Genomic DNA, 13,582 nt, shown 5'->3' with positions numbered 1-13,582 from the left:
AAGTGACCATGAACGCACCATTTGAGGGTGAGACGAAGAGCTACCAGGGCTGTGAATTCCGCGGATTTCATCATTTGGGGGGTGGGGTGGGGGGTTAGTGTTGTACTGTTTAATCGTGATCGTTACTGAGTTTTTAAAATGCTTATCGCAAAGTGTTCTTTCTTTTTTTTTTTTTCGACATCATGCAAGTTTTATAAGTCCGGACACTGATCTGTGTGTTACAGATACATATCACTTTCCTCAGATTCGTGGAGGAAAAATGCCACTCAAAGCCTGGCTGTTACGACAGTTGTCGTAAAGCGGGACTGGTTGGTTGCTGTGGTGTGAACTCAGACTTCTGAGTGACTTTGAAAAAGGCACTTGAAGTGGTGGTTTCCGCAGGGGGATTGTCGACCCCAAGCCTGGATAAAGCCAACTGAACAGCTTGCTTGACAAAGGATAGTCCAGGTCCGGTTTGCGGCAGGGACTCTGCCTCAGAGGTGTGAGAACCCACTAATGAATGGCTTGGAGAAAGACCCCTCTCATCCTCATCCTCCACACAGTTTGTATCACTTGTCATGTACAAGGAATCAGTCGCGGCAATAGACACGACATCTTCCTCCTGCTGTAACTACATTGGTCTGATCAGCCTCATTAGGGACAACAGGAACTGTCACTGCATCCCTAGGCTGTAGATTCAGAAGCAAGGACTTAATCTGAGTAAACTGAGAAGTCAACATTTCGACCTTTTCAGCCAAAGCATGGTCATGAGTAACCTTCTTAGCAGAAGGGGCTCCTGCATGTGGGTGTTTACGGCGCTTTGGTTCCTTCCTGGGGCTGGAGGCCAAACTTGCACTAGATATTCCACTTTCCAATGCCGCAAGTCTAGCAAATCTCTCTGCCAGTGGCATGCTGGCACAATTAAGGCAGGCATTGCCAGTCAGGGCTTCCCTCAGGTGTCCGATCCCAAGACACGGGGGGCAAAACATATGTCCATCTGGGCTCAAGCCAAACAGGTACTACAGCCATGCAACAAAGGCCCTGTCAACATTGTGGACTGCATGCAGATGGCTAATGCAAGCCCAGACGGTTACAGATGGAAAGACAAAGCGTGAATCACGCAGTGTAAATAGTAACACGAGGCATGGAGTGTGAAGCACTCACAGCCGTCGACTTGACACGAGGCACGGAGTGTGAAGCACTCACAGCCGTCGACTTGACACGAGGCACGGAGTGTGAAGCACTCACAGCCGTCAACTTGACACGAGGCACGGCGCGTGAAGCACTCACAGCCGTCGACTTGACACGAGGCACGGCGCGTGAAGCACTCACAGCCGTCGACTTGACACGAGGCACGGCGCGTGAAGCACTCACAGCCGCAGACTCAACACTGCACGTGAAGCACTCACAGCCGCAGACTCGACACGAGGCACGGCGCGTGAAGCACTCCAGCCGCAGACTCGACACGAGGCACGGCGCGTGAAGCACTCCAGCCGCAGACTCGACACGAGGCATGGCGCGTGAAGCACTCCAGCCGCAGGGATCGATGTTATCCAAAGATTTATGAACATACAAATTAACGTGCTTATCCTTTATCATGATTTTCTCCGTTGTGAGATATAAAAGTGTCTTATTGTAGCGTTCGTGTGTGTGTGCATTATAACGCCTCAGCGCACGAGCGTCGTTACGATATTCTTCAGAACGACAATATACGCAACATGCATCCAGCAGCATACATGTTGCTGTCATAGACAACTGCCTGTAAAGTTTTTGGGGAAGTTATAACTTTCTAAACAGCATAATTTTTACCGAAAGCCGCTTCATTTGTGCGGCCATGTGTGTTTTTTCGGAGACAGCAATAAGTTCCTCCTACCCCTCCGAACGGAGCGTGCATCCAGATTCACTCCAAACTGAGGGGTTTGTAGCCCTCCGCCTACTCCTCCGCCTCGCTCCAAAAAGAGAATTGAGACACCCCTCTGTCTCTCATGCCTGCGCAAAATGGAGGGGAAGGGGTAAGGAGAAGGGCCAAGGGGTAGAATTGAGATTCATCCAGTGTGTTTGCATGAGGACTGCAGTCCTCATGCAATCAATGGACAGCATTAATGGACGTATTTAGACTTATGAATAAATTACAAGAAATTTGTGCCAACAATCACAAAACTTACTTACAACTTATGTCCTGCATGTGCGGAACGTATGAGTCATACGTTGGCACTTGTTGAAAAATTTTCAGCATGCCCAAAATTTTTCAAGGAGCTCAGCGTATTAGGTCTTACATCAGTGAGCTTCAAAATGCTCTTAACTCATTAAAAAAAAAAAAAACCTTACCCTTAACGTATTAGACTTATGCCAGCATTTTTTTTAATACGGTTGGCATATGCAGACTAAATCGACATGGTGTGACAGGGCCTTAATACTGAGGAAACTGAAAGTATCAGATCTGGACTCTGTGCCAGCAAAACATGTTTCACAAGTGAAGCTTTTTGTGTGCATGTGCATCACTTGCATGGTGATTAAAGATTGTCGACATACTCTGAGGATGTTTTGGACATTTAAATGCCAAAAATGTACTTTTAAATTTTTCCTGTGAAGAGACTACAGAGACTTAGTTGATTTTTTTAAAACTAATTTTATTTTTCTTCTTTTGCTGGCCAGAAAAAAACAAATGAGTTGTTTGTAATGTGCCTGAGGTAAATAAAGTAAATGGACTGCATTTATATAGCGCGTTTCCATCTGCATCAGACTCTCAAAGCGCTTTACACATCAATGCCTCACATTCACCCCAATGTCAGGCTGCTGCAGTGCAAGGTGCTCACTACACACCGGGAGCAACTAGGGGATTAAAGACCTTGCCCAAGGGCCCTTAGTGATTTTCCGGTCAGGCTGGGATTTAAACTGAGGATCCTCTGGTCTCAAGCCCAACGCTTTAACCACTAGACCATCACCTCCCCTTATGGACTTTGGTCCAAGCAGGCAAAAGTTAAAAGTGAACAAGGATGTGGTGTGATTCTGCTTGTCTTTTTATTAGGATAAACTCTCTCTTGCTGCAGTTTGTGCAGCAAAACAAGAATAACATGGGTTTCTTTTTTTATTAAATAAAATAGGTTGGGGGGGATTGATTCTTTTCTGATTAGAACGAGAGTTATATATGTAACTACAGTTCTATGAATTCCGGATGACAGAGGGTGGTGCTTTAGCACCTGGATTATTCCATCCACGCATGCGCAAAGGTCGAGTCTCATACCAACAAAGTCTTGTCAGTAGGTGTGATCTGAGTGAGAGCAACAGTATATAAGCGCACGTTACCCAGTTCTTTTGGAATTTATCACCTTGACTCCGAGTGACAACCTACTCTGGCGGTCATTCGAAATTCATAGAACCATAGTTACATACGTAACTCTCATTCTATTTCATTCCTTCTGACTGCCAGAGGGCAGTGCTTTAGCACCTGGATGACCTTATACCAGCAAGGTCACGAGGAGTGTGCACTTACCAAACCTCATATGTGCACTTACCAACCTCAGCTGCATTTTGAGGAGGCCGATAATACAGCCGTTGCCACAGGGTGAGGAGCAGTTACATTCACTCTGTAGAAGCGGGCAAAAGTACAGGAGGAAGCCCATGTTGTTGCAGTACAGATGTCAGTCAGTGGCACATCTCTCAGGGCAGCCCAGGAGGTGGATATGCCTCGAGTTGAATGACATTTCACTGGAGGAGGTTGACAGTCGCCGTTCCTGTAAGCTTGCGATATAGCATTAACAACCCACCACGCCAGCATTTGCTTGGACAAGGCACAGCCCTTCCTGGGGCCCCCATAGCAGACAAACAGAGCATCACTTTTGCGAAATGCAGCTGTCAGTTAAATATAATGTCTAAGTGCACAAACAGGGCACAACAGGCTAGAATTAGCTTCTGCAGTAGATTGAGGGGTAAAGACAGTCTGCCATTTCACTGAATGGTGAAAGAGTACATCAACAAACTAACAACACCTATTCAGAATCTGATTGTGATAAAAATGATATTTTTGGTGGGGGGGGCATAGAGTAACTCCTGACCCATCAGAATTCCAGTGCATGCAGTTGTCAGCAATTGACAAGGCATTGAGCTTGTCGCGGCTCGTCTTTTTGGTCTTCTCAGGATGTCGTCTTTTAGATAACACAAACTAATTGCAAGTGATATGCTAGAAAGAGGACACAACACTTTAGAATAATTTAGCCTTAAGCAAGATAAAATGCACAGAGTTTTTAAGTTTATTTAAGCCTTCGACACAAAGCTTAGACAAACTGAGTCCTCTAGAGAGACTGAATATGACAACCGCGGAGACCCGCGGGCATCGCTCCTCCTTCGACTTTTTTATTTATTTCATTCCCAAGACATGGTTTTCTATTGGAAGCGTCCTCTAGTGAACCCTAAGCAGGTGTTAGGCCATTATTTCAATGTGACAAACGCTCCCATTAAAACATGAAGGATTTACAACTGATTTTTTTAAAAGACCTTCAGCCACAGGTGCAGCTGGCCTGAGGCCCCCTCCGCACGTGGCCTCAGCCACACGTGCAGCTGGCCTGAGGCCCCTGCACGTGGCCTGCGGGAAAGCACCTAAAAGGCCTTGGAAAGCCCCTGACAGACTAAATGACTAATAGAGCCCTTTTTTTGGGTTGAACACCTGCTAGTTCAACCAGAGGACATACAGTTCGGATCAGGACACTTGATAGTTCATCACAGTTCAAATATGGACCTAAAAATTCTTCTACAGTCCCTCCTCTGGGACTCGAAAGAGTCCCATTACATCAACTATACTCTTGGGTTGTTTACTGACAAGACATCCTCATTTGTGCATTGCAATAAAAAAGAAAAACACAGCACTCGACTTACTGATAACTCTGGTGCGGATATGAATATCAGTGATACTTCACACGGTAAATATATTGCAGTGCAGGTGAACCTACATACTAAGGCACAAGGTGAGCAATTAGCTGGATTATATCAATGCAAGGTGACATTCAAACATTGAGTTTTGGTGTAATTCAAGGCACTTAAAATGGTCACATAAAACAAGTTACATCAACCTCTTAATCATGGCAAAGTAAAGGCTTCACATTGACATCAGTGCAACCAATCATCTTCTGGCATCTATTGACTCACTCAACCAGAGGCTCCAACCCATTATACTTGGTTCTACATATTATTTTGTTAAAGCGTCACACATTTATTATTTAAATGCATCAAATAACCCCTACGTTACCACTATTTAGTCAACCAATCAAGAAACTATTCTAAGGTTAGCGCAGCTATGTCTAGTTAAATGATAAACACAATAAATGGTTTCCCTTCATGTCCGTCCTTAAGTCATTTGCCTTAGTCAATCATATAATGGTTTTCATTATAGGCCATTTCTCAACATTCTCCACTTTGTTTTTCTTCTTTTTCAGCTTGTTTTCTAATGCCCTTTTTGGCCAGACGCCAAATTTAGGCGATGCATGTCTCTTGAGGCATGCTATAATTTAAGAAAAAGGGGTCCCTATGGTGCATCTTTACTACTAAATCTACAAACACGCCGTGTAAGGGTCCCCTTTTTATAACTTTGCAATGTGATATCAATGTGTATGCATTTAGCTTTATCTGTGTTACGCAGATGATGGTAAGGACAGACATTTACCCAACTTTCGTTACTAACATATATCCTTCTTTGTTTTTATTTACACTCAGATTTCTGAAACCAGTCCGCAATTCAAACTCAAGAACCAAGATCATAGTTCGTGTTCAGTGCCATTACGTCAGTCCGCGCTCCTCAGCATTTACTCAGCATCTGAAGTTTTGGGAGAAGTTGGGGAACATGGGGAGGTTGGCCTTTCAGGGGTAGTGGGGGGAGGATCAGGAATTCTGGCTTTCAGACAGTCGTGCAGTTCTCTGATGGATCTTTCCAGCTCCTTGTGCTGCTTGGCCAGGTTGTACAGGGCCCCCAGAGAATTCTTGCCCACATTCAGGGTGGTGGTGGCCAGCCCTAGCTGTTCCCTTTCCATATGCTCCATCATGCAGGCTAGCATGTCCATACTAGACTGAAGACCACACAGTTGAGTATGGAGGCCCTCCTGAGCACAAGAGATGTTGGCATTGTCACGGTGTATCCTGAACAGGTATGCAGCTGTCTGACTTAGTTGTGGCATGATTTCCTCAAATAGCTCATGGGGAATGTGATTTGTGAGGGGCAGGAGCTGCTCCAAGGTTTTTGGAACAGACTCTTGTGGAAGACGAAGCACTCGAACCAAGATTGCCATGTCCTGTGGGGTGACCATGACCAGATTAAGGTTGTGCAGTCCAGGGGACAGGAAGTACAAGGGGGAAGGCATTTCGTGTGTGGGGGGAGTATTGTTGATGTCGCACAGGCAAGTGGTTGGGACACTCTGGGCATTTAGTAGCCTGTACAAAGCTCCCCTCTGTCCTGGTGGGTGAGTTCGACTAAGGTCCACCCCTGCTGATCCTCCTCCAGAGGTACTGGGCTGATCAGAATATCTCTCCTGCCTTGGGGGTGGAAAGCTGGGGACAGGGCCTAGCAGTGAATTGGGTCTAGGATGCACTCGGGCAGTTGCTGCATATGGCCGACCTTGGCTGCCTCCCCTGGAGGGTATCGTTGCCACTGGCACATGTGACTGTCTCCATGGCATCTGCGGAAGGGGTGTGTTCCTGAGTCCAAAGGGTCCTTCAGGTGATGGTGGAGTCCTCGGGCCGACTCTTGCTGCAGGCAGATTCTGTGAAGCCGTCATCGCCAGGTGCTGGAACGATGAAGATCCTTCTGTTGCCAACTGGTTTAGCTGCTGGATGGATGGCGGCTGTGGCGACCAATCATGTCTCGACCATCCCTCCTGTATATCCTCTTCTCCAAACAGTTCTGAGAGTCCAATCAGACTTGATAGAGGCAGATCAGGCATAGGTCCCTGATCAGGGGAGTCTGGTCTCTCAGCCTTACTCCTGTGTCCTAGTAATATACATATACGTTCATTATTACAGCTCCATGTCATTCTTTCAGATATTGTCTATCCTATCCCTCATTTTTGTGGGTGCATGTGTGTGAATGTAAATGTGCGTGCATGTCTTCTTCCTCGTCTACAATATCACCAAGCACGGTCCGTCCCAGTCCTCCCTATCTGGGGTGTACGCCACAATATTAGGGAGCTGGGGGCTGTCGGGGAGGATAATTGGTATTTCATCCATTTCCATATATTCTGGTTCTCTGTCTGTTTCGTTTGTGCTTTCTTCCAGGGCTCGGATGGCTAACAGTGGGAGCTGTCCTACTGTGGATGAAATCAATTTATTGACCAGAAATTTTATCAAGGGAATACCACAACATATTACCAGCAAGACCGCCACCCCTGTTAGTGCCAAGATTACACCTATCTGGTATAACCAGTCTTTCCATGATATCCACCCTCTCCTTAGAGTCCCAAACAGTGAAAACAGTGGGCCAATATTCATTCCATTCCCTACAATGTATCCAGAATCGTCAGTTTCATTTCTCCCTCCTATGGAGTTACTTAACAGTTCCTGTTGCATCTCCTCAAGTGTGATTAAGAGCTCTGTCAAATTTCCGTCTTCCCCTGTACGCATGGGAATAGCTGTGCAACATTTGGTGGCTTTGATCATAATACAAACTCCTTGTTCATCAGCCATCATCATCTCGATAGCTAATCTATTTTGCATTGTCATTAGCGAGGTGGCGTGCAGTTGTTCGGTTAAGGCTCCTACTGCTGCCAATGTCCAGTTCAGGTATCTTTGCTGATTATACCACAAGTAATTAATCCACTGCACCTCCTGGAACCTAGAACGGATTTTTGGAGTAACCCCAAACAGAGCCAATGCCCATCCCCATTTATCCGCATCTTCATCTGCTTTAACTCTGCTACTGTCTATGGCTTCTAACTGTCGGGGTATCCCTTCTGGTATCCCGTTTCTTACTGTGATGTTGTAGTCTGTTTTAAACGTCATTATTCCTCTTTTCTTACGAAGTTTCTGTGGCATGGGTTGTATTGAATTTGGCATTTCAATTACTGTTATTGCTCCTGTGAGCATCACAGGAGCACAAAGGCCTTTCCAATTCGGGGACAGCGATGACAGGAGTTTCCTTTTTTGTCCGCATATCCAAAAGATGTCAGCTAAGGGTACCGTTCCCTTAGCTAAATTTGGAGTAGATACCCATGAAGCATGGGTGAGATTCAGTCCAATTACAGACCCCCCTGTGGCCGGTACTATTTGTTCACACTGTATGCCTGCTGCTGGCAGGGTGTGACAGACAGTAATGTTCCATGCTGTTTTGGCCGGTTTGTATTCTTGCTGCTTTTGCATACACTGTATGTGGTGTTTTGGCTGGGTCGTCCCTACCTGCCAATCGCTTATGTATTGTGCTACTAAGCCTTTAGCTATACAGAATGGGTGTATCATCCCTTTCTCTATTTTAATCATAGGTGGAACGGTTCCTTCTGTACTTAGGGGCACTGGACAAAGTTTACTGTCGGCAGCATATTTTTCATCACCTACTGCCATTTTCATAACACATTGTGTATAGCATTCTGCTTGGTCTGGGTTATGTTGGGGGCTCCTATAACAGTTGTTGATATCAGGTAGGGGTTTAGCCTGAGGTATCACACCTTTCCGGTGACAGGCTATGCAAGGCTTTTCACTGATCTGCCTAGCCGAAAATTTCAACCATTGGTAAAATAAATTGGTCTTCAACCCTTGTGTGCGGGCTAGGTCTGTACTGGGATCCCATCTCCCTAAGTGACTGCTTGTTTCTAGGCTTCTAATTGTCCTCTTTTTCCTTGGTTTGATTTTTACCCATTTTGTGGCTTCATGTACTGTAACAGTTACGTCTTGCTTGGTTTCCCTGCATCCTCTTTTATCACAAATTACCTCTATGTTGAGTGTTCCCTCCTCTTCACATTTGATGCTAATGGCTTCGCCTAATATGTAATCCCCCAGCTTTCCCTGTATTCCTATGTTCTTGTAGGCTTTTGATTTAATGTATACCAAATTATATGTTTTTCCTGTGTTTAGAATGCCTTGTTTAGCTGCTATTGCGGCCATGGCCACGGCACAGTCCGTTGTATGTTTTGGATGTCTATTTTCTCCCATACTGACCACCAGTAGTATTGTCAATCCCTTGAATAATTCCTTAATCATTGCTCTGATGACTGTTGAGATGTGCTACTAGATGTGCTACTAAGTGAGCCGTCACTAGATGAGCTGTCACTAGGGATGTGTGGTGTATCTGTGCTTTGTCTGGGTTGTACTTCCTGCGGTTCTTCTGTCGGTAAATCTACTGAGTTGCTGTCCGAGTCTGATGTCTCCTGTGGCCTGTCTATCTGTCGGTCTGTATTTCTGTCTGTCTGTTGGCCTACGTCTCCAGTTGTCTCTGAGTCTGCATCTGAGTCTGTCGCTGCTCTATCTGGCAGGGATCCACTACTCTCTGAAGCTGTGCGTCGTCTTTGTTCAATCAGTCTCTGTGAGCACCTTGGCCAGTGTTCGCCTGGCTGCAGGGAGGCGTGGCCTTCCCTCGGTGCTTCTTCTGGCTGCAGGGAGGCGTGGCCGTCCCTCGGTGCTGCTGTAGGGTCTCTGGCTTCTCCTGCTTCCCCCCTTGGCCCGGCGGCTCTGCCAAGACGAGCTTGCCGAGGCCGCAGGGGCGCTGGGCCACCAACCCTACAGCAGTGGTTTAAATGAAACCAAGTGTCCTTACCGTCTACTTTGACTGCTGTACGTGAGGCAAGAATAACTTTGAAAGGACCTTCTCGGCGGGGCCTGTCCCACTTCTTTTTGAACACCTTGACGTAAACCAGATCACCAGGCTGGATGCTCTGATTTTCGAGTGGAATCTCTGCTTCTCTGTCTTCTGTAGCACCTTTGACCTGCAAAAAGATAGTTTTGTGTATTTGGGTTAACTGTCTCAGATAATTATGCCATTCGTCTTGTAGCTGCTCCAGCGATGGTCCTTCGTAGGGTCCTCTCAGGTATGGAATAGGCATCGGCCGACCTGTAAGAGCTTCAAATGGTGTCAAATGGGTTAGTCGGTTAGTTTGTGAGCGCATTGACAATAAAGCAAGCGGCAACGCATCCAGCCAGGTTAGTTTGCCATTGCTGTCTGCTATGATTTTTGCTAGTTTGTTCTTTAAAATGCCATTAGCCCGTTCCACCGCCCCATTTGATTGGGGGTGATAAACACACCCAAACTTCTGTTTGATACCCAATTGTTTGAATGTTTCTTGTGTAACCTTGGCTACAAAAGCCCTACCGTTGTCAGATGAGATAGTATCTGGAATGCCAAATCTTGGAAAGACGTCTCGGCACAAGAATTTGGCTACCGTTTTATGGTCTTGATTTGCAGAGGCTACTGCCTCAATCCATCGGCTGAATCTGCATATCACTACCAAAACATATCTCATCCGTTTAACTCGATTTTCAGCTCCCATGTCTATGAAATCCATCATAAGATGTCTGAATGGCCCATCAGGGACCGGAATGTGGGCTAAAGGGGCTGTGAATGATTTCCGGACATTGTACTGTGCACATACCTCACACTCATTCAACAAACGGTCCACTGTTGCTGCCATATATGGTGACCACCAGACAGCTTTTAGTTTGTTCATAATTTGGACTCGCGAACAATGATCGGGTCCGTGGGCCCAAATGATTGCATGTCGTAATAAATTGGTGGGTAACACAAAATGTCCATGACTACTGCGCCACAGCTTGTCCGCTGGCCCCTGACTGCGTGTCTCAATAGCGCCTCGTTTAACCCACATTCGTTTTTCTTCTCCACTGGCCCTACTTTGAGCCACTATCAGTGCGTCAAGTGAAACCAGTGGGGCACAATCTTGGATGGTTAGCAGGGGAAACATATTTTCTCCTTGTGCTCCTTTGCGCGCTGCGTCATCTGCTAGGTTGTTACCTTGAGCTATGATGTTATTATTCTTTTGATGACCTGCACATTTAATGATGGCTATCTCAGACGGTAATTGGAGAGCTTGTAACAGTTGGGAAATCGCTTCTCCATGAGTGACAGGGGTGCCATCTGCTCTCAGGAATCCCCTTTGTTTCCAAATGTTTGCATGTACATGACATACGCCATAAGCGTAGGCTGAGTCTGTGTAGATATTAACACGTTGATCTTTAGCTATCTGGCAAGCCATAGTTGAGGCTTTGATTTCTGCCAGTTGGGCTGAACAAGGCTGATCAATTCCTTGGGACTCCAGTAATTCAAAGGTCTCGCCATCCGTGTTTAGTTTAACAATCCCCATACCCGCATGCAATCCCGCGGCATCCCGAAAGCATGAGCCATCCACGAACAGGGTTAGATCTGCATCTATGGCGTGATTATACAAATGTTCTCTGGCTCTCAAAAATTTCTCTGTCTCTGCCACACAGTTATGTGGAGTACCATCTAACGGTGTGGTCAATTTGGTGGCGGGATTCACCGTGTGACAACGTTGTATTGTTATTTCTGGAGCGGACAACACAACTTCATATCCAGTGCGTCTAGCTTGTGTTAAGACAAAACGTTGACTGGTTAGCAGGGCATGTAACTGATGCGACGTGTACAACGTTACTGCATGTCCCATGATTATGGATGATGCTTTTTGAAATGCAAAGGCAGCTGCTGCTAGACCCTGATAGCATGGTGGCAATCCTGTTTCAATGTTGTCAAGCTTTGTGCTATAATAGACCAATGGTTGTTTTCCTTCATTTTTTTTTCCTGCATTAGTACAGCACAAGCATATCCAGTTTTTTCAGTAACATACAAATGGAAAGGTTTCCCATAATCTGGGTTACCTAACGCGGGAGCAGATTGCATGTCTGTTTTTAGGGCCTCAAAAGCTCCCGTTGCCTGATCTGTCCAGACGAGGAGAGCTGCATTGCTTGTTTGCCCCACTGCTCTAATCATGGCACGCAAAGGTGCAGTTTTTATAGCATAATCACAAATCCACGGCCGACTGTACCCTGCCATCCCAAGGAATGAAAGCATCTGTCCCACTGTTTGGGGTTTGGGAGCCTTGATTATAGCCTCCACTTGGCTTGGGGCTATACATCGCGTGGTCCCACACAACTGTCTTCCCAAGTATTCTACTTGTTGTTTGCAGAACTGCAATTTGTCCTTACTTACTTTATGACCTCCATCTGCCAATGCATGCAATACAATTAATGAATCTTTTTCACACTGTTCTTGAGTCTCTGATGCAATAAGATCATCCATATATTGCACCAATGTACTGGGTATATCAAGGTGTTGTAAATCTTCAGCCAGGACTTTGTTAAAGATGGCTGGGGACAGGTTCAGTCCCTGAGGTAGCCGTGTATACGTTAGCTGTTGTCCCAGAAATGTGAATGCAAACAAATGTTGTGAGTCTGGGTGCACAGGCACACTGAAATAGGCTGAACACAGATCGATTACTGTGTACCATTTTGCTCCAGCAGGGATGCTTGATAGTATAGTATGCGGATCAGGTACTATAGGTGCATCCATTTCTATTATTGCATTGATAGGACGCAAATCATGTACCAGCCGATACTCTTTGGTATTGTTTTTAGGGATAGGATAGATAGGAGTATTGCATGGGCTTGCAGTTTTTATTAGAACTCCAGCTGCCATTAGTCCCTTAATTACTGGTTTTATGCCTTCAATAGCCTGAGGTTTTAATGGATACTGCCTTTGGTGAGGCAGTTTTGCGCCCGGTTTTACTTTTATTTTTACTGGTAAGGCTGTTTTTACTAGTCCTACATCCGTTTTGCTTTTGGACCACACCACTGGTGGTATTTGCTCTAACAATCTCTCTTGTTGGGCCGATAACACCATCTGTCCCTCTGGTCTAGGATTGAGCTCCATTTTTTGAGCTATAGCCTCATCATTTACTTTTAAATTAATTTGTATAAACTGCTGGTCTTTTGACAGATGTACTTGTGGACTTTCCATGTTTTGCCATTCTTCAACTTCTGAGGCTGTCTTTACCATTGGACCTAGGTCATGGGATTCGTACTTTTCTGAGACTAAAAGGGTCACATGAGGCATGGCATTCGGCACTTGATACCATTGTTGTTCAGCTGAAGTTAGCTTGACAGAAGCTGCGGCCCCTTGGGGGCCTAAATAAATTTCTGTGGTGGTTATGTGAAACAGCCGTTGATTCATCAATGCATCCCAGCAGCATGCATAGTCAGTTTGTTCTTGTTTGGCATCGAACATCAGGGTGACATGTAAAGGTAAACTAGGTGTATATACTGCTTCATAGTGTTGTTCGGCCCAGGGCTTCCATTTTTCCCATTGCAGTTGAAGATTTGAATTTTCTGGTTGTAACTTCAGCCAGTATACCATGGGTTGCACAGGTCGGACCTTGTTTTCCATGTCCATAAGCACCATAATGTTGGCGAGTGCTTCGTCACTAAAGTGTATTTGCAGTCCTTGATGGGTACACACTATCTGGGTTTGTAGCTTACATAAAATGTCTCTTCCCAGCAAATTCACAGGTGTATTTTGTGAGTATAACAGGGGTGCTTCAATTGTTTTTCCTGCAATCGTTACAGGAAGTGGGCGTGTAAAAGGTATTATTTGAGTTTTCCCAGAGAAGCC

General features: G+C 45.7%; 1 protein-coding gene across 1 annotated transcript in view; it reads left to right on the top strand.

The window, feature by feature from the left end:
- The window catches only part of kmt2d (lysine (K)-specific methyltransferase 2D), a 130,320-nt gene that overhangs the window by 24,960 nt on the left and 91,778 nt on the right, over positions 1–13,582 (top strand). The gene's annotated exons all lie outside the window — the stretch shown is intronic.

Source organism: Thalassophryne amazonica, chromosome 6, assembly GCF_902500255.1.
Source record: "Thalassophryne amazonica chromosome 6, fThaAma1.1, whole genome shotgun sequence".
Lineage (NCBI taxonomy): Eukaryota > Metazoa > Chordata > Actinopteri > Batrachoidiformes > Batrachoididae > Thalassophryne > Thalassophryne amazonica.
This window is presented reverse-complemented; position numbering and strand designations above follow the sequence as displayed.